Here is a 24,820-nt window from a genome sequence, read left to right on the forward strand (position 1 = left end):
ACCGCCAACAGCACGGTATGTAAACAATTCTTAACAAATGGAAAAGAAGATAATTAAATAAAGAAAATATAATTAATTTACCTAATTAACCAGCGGGTGCAGCGTGTTTTCTCTGCGCTTTTTGTTGTTTAAAATAACTGCAAATAGAGAAAAAAAAAGTAAAAACAAAAAATAAAAGATAAAATCAATAAACAAAACGTACATTAATGCCAGTGAAACGTGTAAGAAAAAAACGTACGTCAGAAAGTAAGAAATCAGATTTGCCAAAACCGAGCTTACTTGCTCTTAAACAAAACAAGTAAGACCATTAAGTGATCGATCAAGGCCGACCATTAAATACCTCACATAAATTGACTCAGTGCAATTAATCATTCGTTCTGGTAATAATAAATCAAAAATGACACATTATTTTCATGGAAAGATTTACCTTTCATGAAAGCTCGGATATTAGAAAATGCCCAGCACATCATATAACGGGATCCATATTTAGCAGACTTAATTTATTTCCCAAAAACTGTATTATTTTTCAGTTTCCGTCGTAGAAAACTGGAAATTATACTCCCTCCCCCTGTAAGGAGCTTACTTTCCATGATAAACCCCACATATATTGGGGTCTAAAATGTAGGCCTACGTGATCCACATTTTATACTGTTAATTTTGGTGGTTATGGACCAATTTTAATCATTAAATATTAAAATTTAAATCTTTTTCAGATCACGAGAAATTTTACTATTCATGAGAAATCTTATATGTATGAGTGAGGTCCAAGAAATAGATCCATATGGTTTAAATTTAGTTCATTTAATTTTTATGTAATGAATAAATTTTCATCAAAAAACATTAGAAATTAGGCGACTTTGTAAAGATTCAGTTTCCATAGAAACGATTATATGAGAAGAGGGTTCAAAAAATTGCTTCACCCGAACCACATTAGTTCATACCTAATTAAAATGATGAAATACAATTACATAGCGAATATTGTCAAAAAAATTTTGAATATAATTTTTTACAATTGAAAAAGTTCAACCGATCCAAACCATTTTCAATAGAGTTCGTGCTTGGGTCCAAGCACGTCAGGGTACCAAATTCTATCGAAATATCTAAAAAATTGCGTCCTGAAGTTTCAAAGGAAATAGATATACATGAAGAAACTTGAGGCGGACAGATAGGCTGAGATCGGTTCCGAAAATGATTCCGATGGGTCCGCACAACCTTGATACACTCCGTGCCACAAGTGGGGTAGCGCATACATATTAAGTGTTTGCAAAAACTTTGATCGGTGTCTTCTCCAGGTAAAAATGACAAAAAAAATGGGAAATGCCTGCGTACATAACGGTTTAATCCGATGGTTTTGACCTTGCCCTGCGTAAAATAAGTTTTCCATTTAATATCGTTGACTTATTCAGCGTACGCCGACGCTAATCATGGAGCGCTCAAAATTCTTCTTCTTTCAAATTCATTACTTTTGTTGTTGAAGACCGCCAAACACGTCCAGTGGCTTGTGGTGATACTGGTCCATCATATCCCAACTGTCAGCTTTAGGTTCAGCGGTTTAATAGCGATGACTCGAATTGACTGAAAAGGCCATTTGTTGGCCATTTGCTGCAAGCGTTGTTCAAGACACACTGTTGCAGCTCGAATGGGAAGTTCTGCCACATCCAGCGTACTCATCAGACGTGGCGCCTCCTGATTACCATTTGTTCAGATCGGTGTAGCATGGTTTGGCTAACACGCGCATCCGCACAGTTAAAGAAGTAGGTCGCTGGGTGGACCGCTGCCAAACCGCTCTTTAGACATGACATCGCCACGTTGCCAAAAATATGGTAAAATATTGTTGAAAATGATGGAAACTATTTTGATTAATGTATGCTGTACCAATTTTCCACAACAAGTGCCTTTTTCAAGTGAAAAAGTGATCAAAATTCCGAAGATCTCTTTGAGCCTACACTCTTGACTGGCATAGGCTTCGGAGTTCGTTTGTCCACAAAAGTGTCTACATACCCGTTATCTGTAGTTGAAATATCAATTATTGAAAAAGTCGAGTTTCAAACTGAAGCCCGGCCCATACGTATTAATAGATCAAGGTCATAGAAACATTTCGAAATGACCGTGGTTTTGTTAAAACCATTGGAAATAGTTTTCAAAAAAGTGTATTTCCTCGAAGCTGATTATCATCAGAGTCACCTGAATTCGCTAATTAAATAAACTTAGGAATGGATTTTCTAAACCTTCTTAAACGGGGTATATATATTCGAGAATCAGGTCAAACGCCACACCTGCAGCTTATTTTATATAAAAACTGACCAACTTAGATTGTGTATTGCTAAGGAGTCTACATTTTCATATATGTAAAGCCATAATACCGTGAAAACTCACTTACGTCAGTACACTTTAGCGTGAAATGGGCTTGACGCAGGGTAGGTTTGTTTTTTTTTTTTTTTTTTTTTTGGTTAAAATTTAATTTAAACGTTCACTTCACTCAAACCAAATATTGATTGCTTTTTTTTGTTTTTGTTTTTTTGCCATGATATTCTATTTACTTACCACAAATAAATCAAATCTAATAAAGCAAAACGAACGATTCCAGGGAGTGATGTTTGTTGCTACAACCACCAAATGCTAGCACATCATTAACATAATATTAAGTTTCTTTCATTTCTGCTATTCTATAACGCACACATACGTATCCACTATGTTTGATTATGTCCGCCATTCTAGACTGTAAGTGGTATGCTAGACATGTTATACCGTTTGCAGTAGTGAGTACAAGAGACAATAAATAGTATTTATTAGCATGAAAGTCTGTGTCAATTTGAGAATCTGTCCGTCTGTACACGACTTTTTGACGCAACTTTCTTCTTCATATATGGTTTCTTGCCGTTCACAGATCAGTTTTAAAACAAACACATTCGCACTAAGAATTCCAAAATATTGTCATAGCAAATACTTAACACCTTAATACCAACTAACGTTGTATTCAATCAAAACGCGTAATCGAATACTCCGAACGACCAACTAATTGACAGGTCCTCCACTATCAAGAACAATGGCAGTGATTCAAGATTTATCTCGAGGGGTATCTAATATTCTTAACAACATATTTTTCATTAAAAAAAAAAAAAAAAAAAATTAAACAATTTCTACATATTTTGAAATGCGCTTTAGCAGCAAATTTTCACTTCATATTAGAGCATAAATAACAGCTGTACGCATCAGTGATAACGAATGAATGAGTGAATAAATTGTAACTCGACTGGAATATCGATTACAGTCAGCTTCGCTCTGAGTTACTTGATCGTTTATTTATTTTCATACTTTTTTCCTACGCTATTTATTTTTTTAATCTTACGGACAGCTTAGTGTACAAAAATTTATTGACATTAACAATTTTTTTTTTTCTTTTTTTTAAGATATGAGGAAGTATCATCATAATTGGAATAAGTTTGCCAAATGAAGGTCCTGCCATATATGACTCATTATGTGCGCTGCCGAAAGGCAAGCAACAACATTAATTACCTTACCTCGTCTGTAGCAAACAAAAAAAGAGGAAAATGTTTACCGTCACTCTTCAATAATGCTCGCAACTTATATCTAAATGAATCCTAAGTAGAGCTATCAATAATGCTTTAGTATATTACTTCAATATTTACATAACGATAAAAGGTCGCCGATCTTCTTGCCTTTCTCTTGCTCAGAGAAAGATAAAGAGGGGGAGAAAGAGAGTGAGAGAGAGAGAGAGAGAGGAGTAGAGGCAGCACACTTAAACAAATTAAAAAAAAGAATTATTTAATTACTTTAATAAATAAATAAATGATATTTGTTATTGTGTCCTCTTATCTAAAGTGCAATTGTTCAAGAGAGAGAGATAGAGCAAATATACATAAGTAATTAAAATTAAATTCAATTAAATTAACATATTTATTCCATTTTACCCCTTAGTGCTATAATTAGTGACAACGCGGAATTGTTATTAATTTTTCAGCTCTCCGTAGTCATCTGCATGTAAATGAATATCTTTTTTTTTTCTGCTCCATACGCTTACATAGCGTTGAGGAAATGTTTTTGTTAATGTTTTGTTATTAGAATGATTTCAATAAAAGTATTTAATATGTATTTAAATAAAATAATGTATTTATTAATCATAATCGTTAATTAATGATGTTTATTAAGAAACGCTTCCAGACTAATAACTATTCGAGTTCTATTATATTGCGGAATAGATATATAAATAATGAATCGCTTACACAAAACTTATTCTGGCGTTGCGGCAGGCATATCTCAAGAAATAATAAACCAGTCCCCGCGTATGTGCCAAGGAAAAGATATGAAAATTAGAAATCTATGCCATAATATCTCTAGTGCCGTTTCCGTTTTCCATTATTTTTTATTATTATTCCACAAATGCAAGTGCAAATGCATGTTATTCTTTGAGTATGTCAACTATGCCCCCCTTACACATTTTTTTTTTTTTTTTGGTACTATACATACAAAGTAGCACTGGAGATTTCCCTTTCGGGTGCTTCAGTTTGGGCGCAGGTTTACGACAGAAATTCTGTAAACTGCATATAGCCTTTATTAGCATTCCGAAATTCTGATTCGATTTATCTCGGACAGCTTTTTTGCGTCCATGATTCAAGTGCTCCGCTCCACAATTGAATTATTACACACATGCCCAATAAAATCACACGATCACCACTCGTAAGTAAGGCTAGAGTAGCAAAAACACTGTAACCTGTAATGCATAGGAACCTTAGAGCAATTAAATTCACCTCAATAGGTGAAATAATGTAACTTGCTCTTATGTGAATCCAATTAAATGTGAATTCTCTGTATGTGAATTCAATTAAATGTGATACGAGTCTTATAAAGATTTTCTGGGTTTTTTCAATAGGCCAACATGGAAAGAGTTCCTGTGAACAAAGTGATCCGCTTATGTCGTTCAAGGGAATATTTTACAACTTTTAGGTCTTGATTTTAGGTAAAGATCACCGAAGCATGAGGGCTATATTCATTTTGTCAAAATGTTTGCAACGCACAAACAGAAGTATCAGAGATCCCGCAAAGTATATACATTCTTGATCAGCATTAAATTCTGAATAGATTTAAGCACGCCCGTCCGTCCGTCCATCTGTCAGTCTGTGTAAAATCTGCTGTAAACATTCTCCTGGCTGCAGAAATGAAGCTATCGTCTTCCAATTTGGTGGAAACAATAGAAGTCTATTGCATGCAGGTTGGTGTTGCAAATGGGCCAAAACGGTCGAAGGCTTCTATTTTGCAATAGGCATAAAAATTTGTTCTTTGCTCGTTACTCATAAAAGAAAAATGAACAAAAATTTTCAAGCATATTCTATGGGATACTGTACGATTTGTGTAGAAAAATGGAAAGAATTGATTACGCCTATCCAATTTTGCAGTGTATCAAAATTTAATTATTTTCTCAATATCTTTATAATACGTAGAAACAAGTTTCAAAAACCGCATAAACTATACGAATTCTTGACCAGTTTCAAATCTTGAATCCATCTAACCATGTCCGCCTGTTCGTCGGTCCATCCGTCTGCTTGCGCAACTTTGTAGTATATGTGGCGAAAACGAGGATAACGCCTACAAATTTGCAAAAGAGTTTGGAATTGACTTCAATTTTTCCAAGGACACGCCTACAACGCCCACACGGCTATGCGACAAAAACTTGTATTTTGAAAAAAGATACAAAGCCGCCAGTCCTCTCCACATTATATAGCAAAAGAGTTTACTTTTTTTACCTTTTTTGCCTTTTTAATATAACGCTGACGAGTATATGAGATTCGGTCATGACCAAATATGATTTCCTTACTTTTTGTAGTTAAAACGGTTGGAGTTTAATGGTATCAATGCAATAATGTGCTACACCGTTTGTGGTACAAGGGTATATTAAACCTGTGCACAGAACAGGTTACATCTCAACAGTTACATCTCAACAGAACAGGTTACATCTCAACAGCTACATCTCAACAGAAGTTGAGATCTACAGATCCGTTCAGAAAATTGTTCTAAGCATGTCTGTCCCTCTGCCCGCTTGTCCGTCTAGTGTTCTTGTGTTTTATCCACGGGTCGCAAATTTTTCATATATCTAAAGAAGGGCGCTATTGACAATGGTCCGGAATGGAACCATTTTCGACCACTTCCGCTATAACGCTTTATTTTGAAAAATTTTTTTTATGAATAATTGTATGATTATGTAGGGTACTTAATGGTGACCGTGGCTGATCATACTGCTTTCACTTGTATTGATTTTGCCTTGATATCAGGGCTTAATAAACAGCGATTATTGTAATTATTGTTAAAAAAATTTTGCACAAAAAACAAGTTTCAAGTTTGTTTTTACCCAAAAGTGTAACGCTGCGTGTGAACATGACGTAGGTAAAAGCAATACGAAAAGAAAAAAAAGCATTAAAAAATACTGTCTTTATCTTCTAAAAATCTCGAAGAAATTTTAAGTTTCTCCGGCATAAATGTAAACATCAGTTAAGTGAAAGAGTGTTAATTGTTTAAACGAAAGTAATTGAAAGTGTTTCACGCAACATTAATATTGGATATGAATGACGCATAAATAATATGAATCTCAACAGTTAGTGCAGATTTCGCTTATAACGAACGACATATCAAGGTAATGGTATATACGGTACGGTATTCCTTCATTTCAAGTCGAGACAAAGTCTTGACTGCTCCTGAATCTTATTGGAATATTTTATTTATATATTGACGATCAATATATGCTAAAAGTTCAAATATGGATGTATGGACGTATTGCGAAAAAGAGAAAAAACTATAAATAACTTTTACTTAATTAGGATGATCTTCAAGATCAAGAAATTCGATCGGGACAAGGCATTTAAGCTACATAACAAAGAGATTTGCGCATCACCATCTAACGGATGGCAAGAAAAGCTAATTGTCACGAATATAAAAAAAAGAAAAAAATTCGGTTTACATCAAAGTTCTTAACAGCCACCACTAGCTTACATACCATATTTGCTCGATATGAACATCCATTGGCCCGTCATCTTCGCATGGCATATATATTTTAAACTATATTTTTATATAATTTGGCACCTAAAAGTGGATTCTAGTCCGCCTTGTTAATATTATATACAATGTTTACTAGATCGATACCAAGCCTTATTTACTTCGCTTTTCACACCGTACACGCAGTTTTCATTAGGAAAATACTTAAAATTTACATGGCAGGTGAGCCAATGGATCAGAAAATGAAGAGAAAATGTCGGACCTAACAAAACTGCAATAGAAGAACAAAGAGGTCTGCAAAATGCCAAGAAAATCGACGCATCTTCGTTGAGTGTGTTTCAAGGAATGTGCTCGAACTCCAACATGTGGAGGATCCCGTATTACTTTTAGCTAAGGAAAGCGTAAGTAGTTGAACATATTAAAGATTAAAGGCCTGAGTAACAAACGTAGAAAACACTAATCCTGTTGGAATTTCAATAGAGCACAAAATGCTTTTCAATATTTCTCTTAGAGGTTTTCGAGTTTGTTCCGTAAGACCTTCGATGCCTGTTTTTGACTATTTCAATTTAAATAACTAAAAAAAAAACCTTATAACAGCAAAAGTCACAAGCTTACCCCAAGCAAACCTTGAACTGTTCAACATTCATCTGCCTTAGTGTATGGAATGGTAGGGCTAAGGCTTACATAGTAATAATAATAATAATAATAATAATAAAATCAAAATGAAAACTTCTTAAAATATGTTCACCCACACTTGAAAGGCATCAAATTAATACGCTGTAATAGCTATAATTAACAAAAGCGACGTCTTTATGACTGACGTTCATTTGAATGTGTTTTTGTTTCTACATAAAAAAAATAAAAAATAAAATAAAATAAAAGAAAAGAAAAACACGGCTTTATATACAAAAATATGTATTTCGATGCGCAAAACCAATTTTACAAAAAGTCCATTCTCACTCTCATAATTTGTCTGCCTGTCATTTAGTCTTCATGTGTTTTTCATTTTCAGTCGTTTTCGTCGTTTTCGTCGTTTTCGTCGTTTTCTTTCGTATAATGCTTTGTTTTATGAATCAGATATTGGGTTTGTTGCGCTTAATAGCTTCATGCAACGCAATCCAACATCAATTATAACATCTACACATTGTGTAACCCATGCTGCGTTGTGTTGCGTTGAAAGCGATACCAGTGCAAAGTAATTGTCTCCCTCATTTTATTATTATGTATATAGCATATATACGCATACATATATCAGCAATGAATGGCTGCTACATCCCGACAAATGACTCATTTACTATCCGAACACTCGTATATTTTAAGACGTTGATGTTGTTGTTGTTGTTGTTTACTCTCTCAATTCCTCAAAATGTTTACAATGTTTGATTATTATCTTTTTGTGGCGTACATCATTTTTAAGAAGATTTTGTAATTCGTTCACTAGAACCCAAAAAAAATAAAAAATGAAAAAAAACATGTATTTCCATATGCATATACAGCTGCACACTTATAACATGAAATCTCATACGCGGCTCTTGTCTGTCTCATCTGCCTCGATATCAGAGCTTGATAATAAAGTGATATGAGTTTACACCCGCATCATTTGTTTTGATATTCTTTATAAAAACACTATGAGGCTGGCTTTCATTTGATTTAAGTGCTATTTGAAATATTTATGTGTTTTTATGTACAAAGATGAGTCTTTACGTGAGGGTTATTAATGATATAAAAAATTTCAAATGCTAAAGAGACTTTCATAACGCCTCTATATAAACCCAATTAACACTAGTGGAACACCATTTAAAGGGTTAGATTAGCTGCGAAACAAAGCCACTTTTTTCATATCCTACACTAAACTTGCGCGGATGTATGCGGCACCCACAAGCAGCTGAAATAGGTCCACCTTTTGTTATACCGATCGAATCAGACTCATCTTTTCGAATCGATTTGTGTGTATTGATGAAACTTGCTACGCTGTCGTGCTTTGGGTCAATGGAGATGAGCTATAGAAAATAGTTTGGATTGGATCAGCTATTCGACCATTTCCCGTATAATGCCTTATTTTGAAAGGTCGTTACACAAATAAACGCAAGGTGATGTAGGATATTTAATAGGAAGCCATGGCTCACTAAAGTAGTTTTACTTGTCTTATTTTTATTTAATAGCACAGTAGGACAAAGAAATTTAACTTATTTTTGAAATCCTCTGGACAGTTGTGTGCTAAATACTCATATCAAATATGTGGTTTTTTGATTTCAGAAAAATTTGTCGCGAGTTAACCTAATTATGACGATGATACTTTTTTTTTGGAGAAAACAATGCTTCAAACCAAACACTTTCCACATTTTCGAATGAAAATCAGATCAAAAGTTTTGTATAGAATCATTTTTCTACTTTATAAAAGCACAACTAAAGACACTATAGTGGGCCTCGGGCGATTATTAAATACTCTGCACCACCTCGCTTAACACATTTTTCTTATAACGATTTATTTTGGAAAATGGAAGTGGTCCGATCTGAACCATTTTCGATAGCATTGCTTAAGCCAAAGCAGGAGAGCACAAACTCCATGGAAATATCGAAAAAATTGGAGACGTACATGGACAGACAGGCAGAAAGGTGAGGTCAGAATCCCGCTTTGAATCGATCGATATTATAGAAAATGGAATCTATCTCATGTCCATGAATATATCCTTGCACCGCAAATGGTGTAGGTGTAGGGTATAAAAATTATAGAAAAATATGCTTTTTTTATACGCCGAATAGACAAAGGATTGCGGCTAACAACTCAATGATCGAAGATACAAATCTCGAGTGCGGAGTAGAGTTTTCTGTACAGACGAGCATATGGCAGCCTTTAAATCCATACTTTGTAAATTTATTTATAAAATATGTAGACGGCACATAGATAAATAAAGATATGCTTTTTTAACCTTCGAGTCATAATTTCTTAATTTTTATTCGAATTCTATTCGAAGTGTGTAAGACGAAGGAAACAATCGGAAATTCCTTTGCGTAAGTTTAGTGAACTCTAATACTTACTACTTAATGAATTTAAAATAATTGTATTTAATTTTTACCGCACTCTAGAACCAGATTGTTTGAACAGCTTTTAATTGAGTAGACATGAAAAACAAGTGGAATATGACTCTTCCTTCTAAATACTGTTATTTGAAATAATCGGTTAGAAATACGTTAAACACTAATTGAGTACAAAAGTACACCATTTCAAATATTTAAATATTTAATTAAAATTCACTTGAACGTAATCGATTTGTGCTAGATGACAGAGTCAATATTTGCAGTTTTCCTTTTTTCCTTTTTTTTTTTTGTTAAACTCTACAAAAACATTCAGATAATTGTGTGTATATTGCAACCATACTTGATAATAGATGAAGGAAAGAGGTAAGTAAATTACGGTTGGTTTACAGCAAAAGTTGAGACACCTTGGCTTAGGGTAAATACGTCAGATTCGCTAAATTGATTTTCACTCAGACTATTGAGTTGAAATTTTAGATCTTAACTTACACCGTTCAACATTCTGTATGGCAGAAAAATTCCGACTGACGGGGAGATGGCAAAAATCAAAATTCTGACATTGATCAAGCAGAGATATAATTTACTGGGTCCTCAATCCATATTTCGGTTCACTGCAAAACGATGCTCAATGCAAAGAAGCTTAACTTACATTGTTCAAGAAGGGGGGTCGTCAGTCCATATTTCCGCTAATTAAAAATCAATAGGCAAACCGTGTCTGCTCGATGCAAAGAAGCTTAACTTACATTGTTCAAGTAGGAGCATTCTTTACGGGGCATTCATTAATATATATTTCCGCCTAGTACAGACCGATGGGCAAACCGAGTCTACTCAATGCGAAGAGCCTTAATTAATATTGATCAATTAGAGGTATTCTTTATGGGGTCGTTAATCCACATTTCAGGCTATTAAAAATCGATGGGCAAACCGTTTCTGCTCAATGCAACGAATCTTGTTTCACATCTATCCAACAGAGCTATATTTCTTGGAAGCGTTGATCCCTATTTCTTCAGATTACAATATGTGCCCCTCGTAATGAAAAGTATGTAGTAAAGACTTTTTGTATCTCAAAACTTAGCAGTCCAACCGAACAGTGAACTTGCTTACAAACTTTCTCGTTTCATTCGTAAAAGCCATAAATACCTATCAGCGAGTCCAAAGTTATCTCTATTCTGCCTCATTAGCACATTTTGCGATTATCAAATTTCGGTATGTGCGCGCGCATTATTCGATATCCGACAAGTGCCGAAAGGCTAATATAGGCAAAGTTAGCAATGTATCACTGATAGGCGATAGGTGATCGGCGATAGGCGATAATAAGCTCATCGACACGACTGAAATTACTAAAACTGATGCTGACAAATGTTCTGTGGGACTGCATATGACATTTTCGAAGTCATTGCGTGAAAGTAGAAATAACGAAGCAGTTTTTATACATTTTTATCTGACTGCATTTAAACATCGAAAACATTTGAACATGAAAATAAAACACTTTTGTCGTTACACTTCTTGGCGACATGGTACTTTGTACGAAATTATCAGTAAAACTAAGTAATTGTCATAAAACAAACTCTTTCTATGATGAATTTTTCAAAGCTTTTCAAAAAATGTGATTAATTTAATACTTGAAAGAACATTTAGCAGGAATTCTCCATTAACGGCCTCTTAAACGTTCAAAAAAATGTTTTCTAATCATTTAAAATCACTTTAATGTCAAAGTCATTAGGAACTTTTCATTCCAATTATTAGGCATATTAGGTTTGTTACTATCTTTGCAACCTTTCAAAAAATATGAAACTAAAAGAAGAGTTGCTACGATTTAATCTCAACGATAAATGGAAAGGCATGCAGTCTCGATCGATAACAGCTTCGACGAGCTTACAGTATGTAAAAATGAGTAACGGCATCTTCTACTTTATATGCATTTACTTTTAAATTCTTATTTACAAGCACTTTTCCACTACCAACACTACAATGCTAAGCAAAGTATTTTTTGCTTTTTTTTTTGCTTTATTTGTTTTCTTTTTTTCACTTTTTAATCTTTAACCCTTTACAGTAACATTCTTTAATAGCTTTTATTAATTTATTGCTTTAATTAATATTTTAAAAAAAGAAAAAATGAATAAATTAGTTAATAACTAATTGCTTTGGCTTTTAAACAATTTGCTAAGACTACTGATTATCAGTAAAAAAAAAAGGAAAAATTAAATAAATAAAATCGAAAAACTAATCTAAATTATATTTGCAGTCAAAGATAAGTGCGAAGTTTTGTCTTCTTGTCTTGTCACGCAATAGATAAGATTAGGAACAACGATAGTAAAGGACCGAATATCATTAGAACCCTAAATTTATTTATTTATTATCATTTTTGTGGAAACATCATGGCACTTATTGGATATAGAAAGAAAATTTGAACGATTTGCAAAAGCTGCCTCAACTGCCATTAAATCTCCTTGAACCATATACGTTCATATTAAAGTGCCATCAGTGAGCGTCATTTTGGAGGAGAGGAAAAAAACAAAGCACAATTCAGGGGAAGCGCTGTTTGTTTGTGTTAACTTGAAGAAAAGTGCAGCTGCGTCAATTAAAACATGTGAACACTGGTTTCGACGTTTCAAAAGCGGCAATTTTGACATTGGCGACTAAGAACGACGCGAAGGGAGGCCGGTAAACTTTTAAGGCGCTGATTTGAACGCATTATTGGACCAAGATCTACGCCAAACTCAAGAGGGAGTTACTCATCGAGCGATTTCAAACCATCTCAAGGTCATGAGTATGGTGCAAAGACAAGACAATTGAGAGCGGTATGAGTTCAAACCAAGAGAAGGCGAATTGTTTTTTTTTCACGCGCGATTATCTGCTCCAAAGGCATCGAATCGGAAAGAGCTTTGGCATCAAATCGTGATCGGGGGACGAAAAGTGGACCAACACAGCTAACACTGTGTGTAAGTGGTGCGATCAGCTCGGAGTAATCCGCTTTGAGCCACCCCAGCCTACTGAGATCATCACCGAAGAATGTTGCAAACAAGAAAGTGATGCAATTGAGCCGAGAATAGAAGCTCGGTATTCCCAACATGCTACAAGACAGGCATTACTTCTTCCACCTATCCAGTTCCAGTCCATGACGTCTGGCCTGGGCGAGCAGCCCTTCGCTTCTTACGAAGAGGTCAAAAGTTAGGTCGATTAAGTCGAAAGATGGACAAACGTCATAACTAACGATGGACACTACTTTGTATAAAACACGTTGCAATTTCCCTGAATACAGCTTCAAAATTTAAAGAAAAGACCTTCAAAACTTATTTCTACATACATTTGTATTTGCCCTTTTCGTATACAATGTGCGTCAAGGACTTAAGTTCCGAGAGGTGCTTCAACTACTTAAAAAAGTCTCACAAATGATACAAATTAGTTTCAAATAAGGAATCACCTAAGCGAGGAGAGGAATTGAGAAGAAATCTTTAAAAAAAACGGAATTGTATGAAACAAGTCCTTAAACACGAAACTTGTTGTACTCCATTTCACAATCATCCAATATTGATTCTTATAGTACTCAGCATGAGGTTGTTTTGAAACAAACAAAAATCTCCACGGACAAGCATGTAAATGTATACAAATTTGTGTATTTTGTAAGACGGAGCGATGATCGTAAAATGGTTCATCTGCAATACTTCTAACTCTAAAATCTTGTTTATGGACGAAAGATATGTTTATGCTCAAGAGTGCGTAAAAGTTGTGTTTTTCTTACCTGGTTTGTTTACTTCAAATAATTTAAATGATTGCTGTTTGCTTTTTATATAAGAGTGGTTTGACGAGTTTCCATTCCGTCGAACATTACTACTAATTATTATGCACTTTTTATTTGCTTTCGTCTCGCTCCACATTACTACGAAATGATAGAAAATGTTCTATATACGCAAACGTAGGGCAATAAGTTTTTTTTTATATCCGCCACAGAATTATATTAGAACGCTTGTAGGGAAGTGGGCGATGATGACTTAATACGCACAATGTTGTTAACCAACACGAATAATGGATTCGATTTAAAGACATCTGTCTTTCCGTCAGTCCGCTGAAATCATTCTTAGAATACTAAAACATTGTATAGAATCTATGTTGACACTCGACTACTTGGTCTTGAACAATAAGCGAGGACCTTTCTAAAAGGTATTCAAACGAAATTTCCTGTAATTGTACCTCTTATCATTTATATTTTACTAAAAAAATTCGTTCTCAATTCGTTCATAATGTTGCAGTTTAGTTAGGTTCTATATAAACTGAGAGAAAACCGTAAACAAAGAAGCCGGAGTATTAGGACTTGCAACGTTATTCCCAACTAAGCAATATTTGAACAAGTTTGTGTTTTGTGTATAAGTTTTATAGGGAAAGAAATTTAGTTTTTCCACTTAAAAAGAAAACTAGACTGTAGACTGAGAAGAAGTGAAGGAGAAGCTCCTCAAGAAAAATTTGGCTTAAACTTTATGGGTTTCAGCTGTACTTGATCAGGCAGACAAACAAGATAACACCGTGTAAAGTGCAACTGGAGCGAGGAGAAGCAAAGCAAAAGCTTTTTCAGCTTCAAAATGTCATTCGACAAGTCAAAAGAAAAGACGACCTCACAAAGTAATAACCATCGGAACATCCACCAAGAGATAGCTCTAAATGAATATTGTCTTCACCCCTCATTTCCATCTCTCTCATAGAGTTAGTAGAGTACACCTTTCATAATGATCAATAATTCAAAAACAAACTCGTTTTTTTTACTTATATTAAAAAACAATAAAGTCGTATAAAAAGCGTCATTTTCTATATTCGATGCTTTATATACATATATTTTGGTTTTCACATAAAATGTGAGAAGCAAGGACATGAATAATACATGACTAAAGTAGATTTTCCATTTAAATTTATTAAAAAGTTCGTAAAATATAAAAGAACCTATAAAAAAGCAATTTAATGAACAAATAACTGAATCAATGTTACATATGTAGCTGTGTTTTGCATTTACTCGGTTATCTAAAAGTTTATCTGCTGCGTAGTATGTGTATATAAAAATGAAGTCTAATAGGCACATAGAGAAAATTGAAACTCAGACAAGCTCAATACTTCTTACACTGTTAAATCGATACTAAGTCAATCTTTTCTTCCTTTATTAATCCCTACAACCCTATATGTAGGATAATTTATGCAGGGTATTTAAAGTTTGTGCGGATGTATGTAAAGCCTAGGAGGTTTCATTTTCTGAATCGATTTAAGCTGGTTTATTTCATCTGTATCTATCTGTTTGCCTGTCTGTCTGTTTGAGTCTTATTCATGGATCTTTTTACTGAACAAATAGGTCGAGATTTTTTATATATTTTGACAAAGCTTAACTCAACGACCTGTTTTGACTTAAGGAAGGCCGTTATTGAATATATATTGGATTGGGCCACTTCTCTTATAAAACGCTATTTCGAAAAAGCAAATTTTACTTTTCTGAAAGCTTCGCGACAAACTTTGCTTAATCGGATGCACTGATATTGTGACCTGCCTCCCATAGAGCTGCTGCAAAGTCAACTAGGTAATAGTCCCAACTAAAAAGCATCTTTGGTGGCCAAATCTCAACGCGGTGGACCGATAAAGCCATAAGACTTACCAACTTCGCACTCATCCATTCCGTACCTCTCTTTGTTTTGCGCTCTTTTTTCTTTTGTATCACACCATCGTGTGATACGTGTAGGGGTGATAGACTATATTTAGTGGGTCATGTGGTTACACTGGGCAACGATGACCGACCGGCGAAGAAGACTTTAAAACTTAAAGAAGTAAAAGAAAAAAATTTTCACGCTCTATACTATAGAGTGGGCGGAGCTGATTTTTCTATTTTTCAAAATAAAAGCTTTTGTCCATGTAGGCGTGTCCATTGAAAAGTTTAGAGCAATTCCAAATTCTTTTGCAAACTTGTAGGCAATATCTTCAGTTGCGCTGACGGGAGAATGTTTATCACAAATACTACAAGGTTGCGCAAACCGACAGATGGAGAGACGAACAGTCGAACATATGATGGATTTCAAATTTGTATATAAATATTTTGTAGGCGTGGTTAATTCTTTCCATTTTTCTACACAACTGCTACAGCATGGCCAATTTTTCATTCTTTTTGAAAAACGGAGGTGTTCTCAGCTTCCGTGGTGCTGCGGATGAGTCCTTATAGCGATTTGACTTATTTTTCCTACCCGTCTGCGTCCAAGCACTTTAAATATTTCTGCCAAATTTGAACTCGATGATTGCGGCCAGGAAAATGCTTACAACAGACATTTCCCAGAAGGACAGACTCACACGCCTAAATCGATTTGGAATTTGATGCTGATCAAGAATATATATTCTTTGTGAAGTCTCTGATGCTTCCTCCCGGGCGTTTTGACGTTACCCCTCATCCTACGGTGATAGGTATAACAAAAATCTGGTCCCACCAAAAATAAGGCTTTGTACGATAAAAAATTCTAATTTTTCAAATTCTTTGATGAGCATTTATCGAAAATAATAATTTGACATAAAAATCGATTGCACTAAGTATTGACGACAATATAGGTGTATTTTTTAAACACCACTCTCCGGCGAAAAGTGTGCCCTTACATGGAAACAAAGTATAATTTGTCTTACTTTATTATGAAAATGACTGAGTAATTGTATTAGACGGTGTGGCGTATGTGATTTAGTGAACAACCTTGCTCGACTATAATTATTTGTTTTTAGTTTTCTTCAATTCTTGTACTGTTATATTAAAATGGAAACATCTTTATGTTTCTGTATTTTACATAAAATTTAATTACTCTTATCTATTATTTAAAAGTATAGATTCAACCCAATTCACACACAACTCAGTGTGTTCGTTATAAATTGTTTCTACACTTTGTATTCCTCTTATTGTAGCTTATATAGAAATTGCAAAGCAATTATTATGAAATTTTATTCCCACATGTAACTTCCATTGCCTGAGCCTACAATAAATATCATGTGGAGTTTAAATTTTCAAATAATACAACGATCAATAATTTTCGGGACTAAGTAAGAACAACCCATTCTTTTTACAAAACTTTGTTTGTTTGTTACTTTTCATCCTGCCTGGTGTTAATCATGGTTTCAACGTCGTTTATGTCCGTACGACCTCTAAAAATTGTTCAAACTGGCATTTGAACAATATTTTTCCCATTAGAAAGCAATACTTACTTAACGCATAAGGTTCGGATATTTCCATTGTTTTGAAAAAAGGCTCAAATGCCATGTCATTGACGCTTATTCGTAAATGTGGTAAGCAAATATGAATTTTTGCTTAGAAACGATGTCTAAACGCTAGTCCCGCAAATTATTGATCGATATATTAATTTTCCTCATGACTGTAGAATAAAGCACATTTTCAAAAAAAAAAAAAAATTAGTTCAAATACGCAAACATAAGCGCAGCTGGTCTTCAAACACTTGATAAACATGCTTCGTATATGAGGTGGAGAAGTTTACCAGAATGCACAAGTGTAATGCAAAGTTTAAATATGTTAAAGCAATTGTTTGTCATTAGTGTCAGGAGTACGGAGAATGTGCCAGGCAAATAAAAACTAAGCAAAAACCCTAAAGACCTTATTAAAAGTTACATCGATATTTGTTACTTATATACTTGATAGCTGACAGCTGATAACTGACAGCTGATAGTTAACAGTTTTATTCTAAGAAAACTGTAAAGCCATTTGATTGGGTTTTGCAACCTTCACAACAAGGATTTGATTTAAGCCAATTCAAAATTTATTACTTTGTTACCCTTCGAACATGGGGGAATAATTTTTGTGTGCACTTGCACAGAACGAATTTGAACATAGCTCAACATGCTTCACCTTTACAAGTGTCTATAGAAATGCCAATGCCATTATTTTGTCCTTCTGATAATGTGGAAATATTCTTTAAAATATTTGAAATTTTATGATGGGAGACCTTCCAGCTGTGGCAGTCATATCAATACATTGCCTTACTTACTGTCGTTGTAAAACAGCATATTAAGTTTGTGCGAATCTATGCAACATATAGAATCAATGGAGATGCATTCACCTTGTACTATATCGATCTAAGCTTGTGTGTTCGTCCGTTTAACTGGCTTTTTTTTAAGTATATATTTTGACGAAATTTGTTTCACGAACATGTGTTGGCCCAAGAACGATAGCTGCTGAAAATGGTTTAGGTCGGATCACTCTTTCGACCGCTCCCCATAAAAGGCCTTATTTTCAAGAAATCGGCGTATAAATAACCGTATTGAACGATGTGGTGGGCCCTGTTCAACCACGGTGTTTTCATTTTCTTTTTATTCAAATTCGTTCCTCGATTTAAAAGTTCTGCGCACCGTTGAGAAAACTTTTATATGATATGTCAAAATAATTTGTAAATGAGATTCGAAGGTCTCTCAAACTCTTTTCCTTTTTTACCTCAACAGTTAATCATCCGAGACAGGTGTTCCGTGAAAATTCCCAGTGAAGATTTCGACGAATGCTCCAACGCCAAAGATGATTAGAAAAAAAACTTCATTTCTGTTTAGTATAGCCCAACTAAATCTGGCAACGATGTGGCGGAAATACTGATCAAGTCAAATTCGTCTCACACAACCTGATCTTCTAAGCCGATATGAAGGAGACGAAATCATGCAACACATAGCATGTAAATGATGTGTGAATTTATTCAGTATTGCGAAGAAAAATTATAAATTATTTCGCTAAACCTGACAAGAGAGACATTCGATTATTCACAAAACATTAATAAATCAAAGAATAGCGCATTGACTGAAATGTATATAGCTTTACGATAACAATAGCTTTTGAGTGTGAATTGTGTGGATGAATATGAATGCCTATTACCCTTTTAACATTTTTCATGCAATGTTCACCATTTACCTTAAGAGTATCCAAAATTCTTCTCAAAAACAGTTTGTTGTTTGCGGTAGCACGTACCTGATCGCTGAATAGAAACTCATTTCATTTATTGAATTAAATCCCTTTTCTTTCTTTTTTCAAATTATTTCAACATTTTGGATCCCGGAATTTTATTTTATGCTACGCTTGTAAAACTTTGTACTATAACTTCATTTATATAACGGACTATCCCACATTGCAATCTATTAAAAACTTCTATTGCACGTTATACGTACATTAAATTAACTATGATTTCAATTCACTAAAACTTAAACAATTAAAGCGTAATGTGAGCGCACACTCACTCCCAAGCGGCTGTTAGTTAATTGTTAACTAAAAAAAAAAAAAAAAAAAAAGACAAAACACAAAAACAAAAAAGAAAAAAAAAAACTCAAACAAGAACAACAAAACAAAACTAAAGGAAAATACATAAGTTGGAAAACACTTTCAGTGCATATAGTCGCACAAGCAGTTTTAATGTTGTTGGTGGTATAAGTTCAATAAACTTTTCGCTATATTAAGCACATACAAAAGATTGCATATAAATATATATACGTATTGTCCACATGTGTCCAAGCAAAGAAACCATTACGCTTACGTATATACGTATATTGTAAGTACTCCTGCTTTTTTGGATATATAGGGAGAAAGACTTATAAACAGAGATACGATAGGTAGATAGATAAATAGATAGACAGACATGGAGTTCATAACACCAAACAATGACAGTTAACAACAGCAAAACAAACCAGTGGTGGTTACACATTTCATTATATGTACCGGACTATTGCACCGAAAACAATGCAAACGTAGAGACATGCAACAATTTTTTTCTGTATTTTTTTTATTATTTTTTTTTATTTTTTAGGTCGACAATTTTTCTTTCAATAAAATATAGAAAAAGTATATGAAATACAGACGACACTTAAAGGAAAAACCCAAGAAAACGTAAATAAGCGAACGTGTGTGTGTATGTGGGTTGATTTTTTATTTATAGCACATTTAATTATTTATATACACATGCACGGTTGGCTGCATTAATGGCAATGAGAACGAGGTGTACGCAACACAAGAATTGCGTTTTTATTAATTATTTTTCACATATTTATCTTTGCCGCGCGAATTAATCGATTTTGCTTTCTACAACACAATCGACGATAATCCACTTTTCCCTCTAACTTTCTTATATGTTATAATTTACATTAATTCTTATGCATAAAATTTACATTAATTCTTTTGTGTCACAAGGTGCTTGCACTAATTTCTTCCTTAAACGCCCACTTTAATTATTATTATTTATTTATTTATTTATTCACGCTTATTATTATCTATTCACTTTCTCATACCGGAACGAAAAATCTTAAAAATTGATACACACCAACGACACAATTTTTAAGTAACAAATACCACATAAGTAAAATTTTGCTTGAAAAAACGAAAATCGGAAAATTGAACTTTTCTTTGGGCCCTGCCATCGCAACAAAAGGGTATGTTAAGTTCTTTACTTCGTGTGTTACCCTGCATACATGCACGACAAAATTTCTCGGTTGCAAGGGGAACTGTGAGAAAACTTGTGCAATCCTTTTGCCCAACTTTTTAGACATTCTCAAGCGCTATATGCGAAATTATTCCCGGATGTTTTCCATACAAATCTGGTAAAATATTCCCCATAAACGCCTATATAATCATGAGTGCAAAAGCCGAGAGTAAGTGAAAAGTGAACACAGATCGAGAACTTATGCATGTTTCATTTAATGGCAAGACAATTTTCAAACTGTAGTGTAGAAATGATCAGCATGGTCTTCTCACATGACTTAATGATTGATCATTTTTTGGCCGTCAAAGTGATGAGGGTCAGTAAATAAAATTTAACGTTAAAAGTTTTTGAAAAGTGGACTTCGAGCCTCAAATTCAAGGTCGACCCATTTTCGATTTCCAACGACAATAAGACGTTGAGTATCGAAAATTCGTCCTAATCTTTTATTTATCCATTAACTTTGTTTTCTTCACATTTCGTTGTGCTTTGTGTTGAGCTATAGTTTTAAATATTATAAAGCATGCGCTTTAACTATTGTACTCTCTGCCTCTTATTAAGTGCTTCAGTGCTATATACACAGTTTACTTTATAGAAAATTTACACTGAGCATATCGGATTTTGGCGAGGATACCATAGTTTAATATTTTCCTAAGCATCACACTTTCAAGAATTCTCCTAATCTATCTGGAATGTTATTACTCACTTAACGCTCTAATGAGAATAATTTTAAATTGATTCAAACTACATTTAATATAAGTTAATTGTTTATTTGGCTCTTCCTCTTAAACTCCTACGATCTGAAATCTTGTCTCTTAAAGTTTTCGTTACTTCTGCTTGATGTCTTTATCAGCATTTCTTCATTACATAGCATGGCGAGCACTTCACTTTCGTTGAAAAGTAAAGTCACCCAAGGGTTAGGCTATGCTCAACAGCTCTTAACGATTTAATTAATTGCTTAATTAATTGTTTATCACAGAAAATTTACTCCTAAGACGAATTTTACGGGAGAGTAGAGAAAATTGTCAATTGACTTATGCAAGTATACGAAAAAGTACATAATTGTTCTTAATCTACTCGCTTGCTTAACTAACTATGTAAATGAAATAAAAAACGAAAAGAAATATGAACACCTTTTGTTTTTTTTTTTTGCTTGACTTTATTGAGACGTAATTTAAACTTTTACTTCCTACATGCAGAAGCTGGTAGTGGAAGTGGACGAAAAAGAACAGAAAAGTTTATTGATAACCTTGGTCTGACAGATCTTTGGCGGTTGAGAAGCTCTCATTAAAAATGAGTTCATTTTCCTCATCACTTTTATTTTGCCTTCTTTCCCTTACAACTGCGTAACTGGGAACTGCGTGATTTAGATGAGTTTGTCTTCTCCATCCACTTACGCTTTTGATTAACTAAAGTCCATGTTTTAGTTTTCTTAATATTCTTATACAAAAGGCATTACTAGCTTGAATTCGTTGTTGTATGTACGTTGTAAGACCATTGGAAACTCTGGGAAAGTGCTGTTTTTATCTCTTGTTCTTCTTGAGCAATTCTCTTGTTAAACATATGCTGATTACTTATCTCTAACATAGCTATGTATTGTTTAATGAGAATGATGTTTGAAGGCATCGCCTCTAAGACCAAGCGAAGGACGAATTCGAAACTTTACCTTCAAAGAATGGCAGAGCATTTCCGGAAAATATCTCACATCCAAGTAATGCGTAACGGTAATGATGATGAAACCGGAAAGTGCCTCTAAATAAAAAGAAAGAAAGAAATAAGGTTCCCAAAGTGGGGCAGCAGATCAGCCGGATCGGTTAAACGAGTCATGCAACGAAAAAATTGCACATTAAGCGCAGGATAAGGCAATGCTGCTTTTTTTTAATGAAAAAGTCCACTTATTGTGGATAAATTTACAAGGTATGAGTTTAAGGCTGTCGGATAATTCAGATCGCATGGTTGCCAGTGTTGCAAACTCTGCTGCGCTTGAAATTTTAACCCGCGACCATTGAGTTGTTAGTCGTGATCCTTTCCCTCCTCGGCTACGAATTAAAAACCGCTTATTTCAAGGGAATAATAAAAAAATATTTTACAAAACAATTGTCCAGCGATGGGTACATATAATTCTCCTCTTATCAACAGATACGATTTCCCTGTGGAAAGTTATTGGGACTAGCTACAGTAATCTAGCGCAATGTCTCTAATATTTACTAGAATAGTTTTGCAAGGCATTGCTAATCTTTGTTATACTGGTATACTATTGCGGTCACTTTTTTCTAACGCTTCGCTCGACATTATTAGTTCGATTTCAATACTTTTCCACCATGATCAGTTCATTGTGTTAGAGCGGTTGAGAAAAGGTTACACTAAGAAAATCGTTCTAAATTAGAACGAGACGAAGAAATTCGGCTTTACTATCGAAGTGAGTATGCTGTATACACTTCGTCGGAATAACTTACACACTGTTAGATAAAGCGTAAAGATGAAACTACGAAAAGTGAGTGCAGATAAGGCAACACTATGTCTTAGATACAGCGGTAGTAATTTATTTTAAGCCTATGGGGATATTGCGATGAAAACGCATTATAAAATATTTGAATACTCAAAAATTTCTATCTGTTGTCCTTCTTTATCGATTGATACTCTATTTATAAATAGGGATAACGTCCTGATGTGAATGCCAGTTCATTTATAAAAATATTAAATATTAAAGAAGCTTTAGAAATGTTTAGTGCGAAGAAGTGATTCCATCATGTGGCCCGACATTTGTCTCTAACCTGCCTGTTTTGATTTCAATCCAATAACTAAGAAGCTTCCCGTTTCTCTATTAAAAGTACTATTATAGATGATAGGTCTGATATGAATCAATCATCCAACAAATTAACACTACAACCTTACCTAAATACCTTTATGTAAATATTTGAAAATTTACATATATCAGGTCAGTATCAGGCACCTTTCATATATAAGTAAGTAAATATTATTATTATTATTACCGTTAATTAATGAGTCACAGGAATAAATTCCAAGATTAAAGTCTTAAAGCACTAGCTTCTAAGGCATAGCATACTTCAATATTGATTTTTAAATTTTCGATTTAGTTTTATGTTAGCTTAACAGATTAGAGAAAATTGTCGAAAATTTACTGCAATTCTCTCGTTTGATAAGATTTTCATCTCAAGCACTGCGTAACAGTCCGTTACTTCATCATGACTTACCGTTTTCATTTTAGAAATAAGGAGCTTAAGGAGCAGCTAATAAACCACTTTTTTTTTAAATCTGTGTATAGAAGAATTTTCTACGTAAACAACAACAGTACAAACAGCTGTTTTGTGTTATTTGCCAAAAAGTTCTTTTCAAATACTGCTGCTGTTGCTTTTGCTATCTCGATGTTGTTGTTATTATTATTATTATTCTTATTATTATTATTATTATTATCGCTGTTGTTGCTATTGTATTAGTTAGTGACACAATTATAGACAAGCAACTGCCAGAGTTTGTTGTAATTTATTTATGTTGTTGATATTGACTTGATTTCGCTTTGTTTAGTTGTTGTTGCTGTTGTTTTGCTCGGACTTGATTTAAGAAAAAAAAAAGGAAAAAAAACACAAAAAAGCATAGAACCACTCTAGTAGTTAATGTTGTTCCGAAGGTTTACTTGTTATTGATTTTTCAAATAATTGAAAACATAAATAATTTTTTTTATCTTACGACGATTTCGATTTTTTGCGTTCTTTTTTTGTTAAACAAAAAACGCAACCAAACTAATGATCGACCGACCGTTTACTGTCTATAAAACGGTTAACGACATTTAAACAAAAAAAAAAGGAAAAATTGAAGCGCTTTGTGGTAAAAAATAGTATCTTATCTCTCTTCGCGTTGTCTTTGCACAGCACGACAATAATTTATGTTATTTTGCGGCTTGTGTTGCACTGCAAGATAATTTTATTCATTTATTACTCTTTTCCAAATTTTCGTTTTTTTTTTTTTTTTAAATTTTTAAAAATATTTTTTATTTGAAATCTTTTTTAGTAATAATTTTTTTTTTTTGTAAAAAACTTGTTTTTCGTATTTTTTTTTTAATTTAATAAAGCAAATCAAGGCAAAAATAATTTTTTCGAGCTTCTATTGCTTTTTCAATATCGCGAGATAAAATGTTTTATTTTTATGCTTTTTGGGAAGCAAGTATTAATTAATCAAATTTAGGTGTTTTTCTTCTCTTATTACATAAAATGTTTATTATTTCTTATATTACTTATTATTTATAATTATTACTCAATCAGCGATTACACAAATATAAATAAACCGATAGCGCGTTGAGCCCCCAA

At 33.8% G+C, this 24,820-nt stretch overlaps 1 protein-coding gene across 1 annotated transcript in view; it reads right to left on the minus strand.

Annotated features, from left to right (window-relative positions):
* The window catches only part of LOC119639752 (protein goliath), a 56,638-nt gene extending 32,132 nt beyond the window's left edge, over positions 1–24,506 (minus strand). The window contains exons 1-2 of the mRNA XM_038037387.1: positions 23,711–24,506; positions 82–137 (exon numbers count right to left, since the gene is read on the minus strand). The gene's annotated coding sequence lies outside the window, so the exon portion shown is untranslated. The remainder of the gene's footprint in view (positions 1–81; positions 138–23,710) is intronic.
* Positions 24,507–24,820: the final 314 nt, after the last annotated feature.

Source organism: Glossina fuscipes, unplaced genomic scaffold (genome assembly GCF_014805625.2).
Source record: "Glossina fuscipes isolate IAEA_lab_2018 unplaced genomic scaffold, Yale_Gfus_2 113, whole genome shotgun sequence".
NCBI lineage: Eukaryota > Metazoa > Arthropoda > Insecta > Diptera > Glossinidae > Glossina > Glossina fuscipes.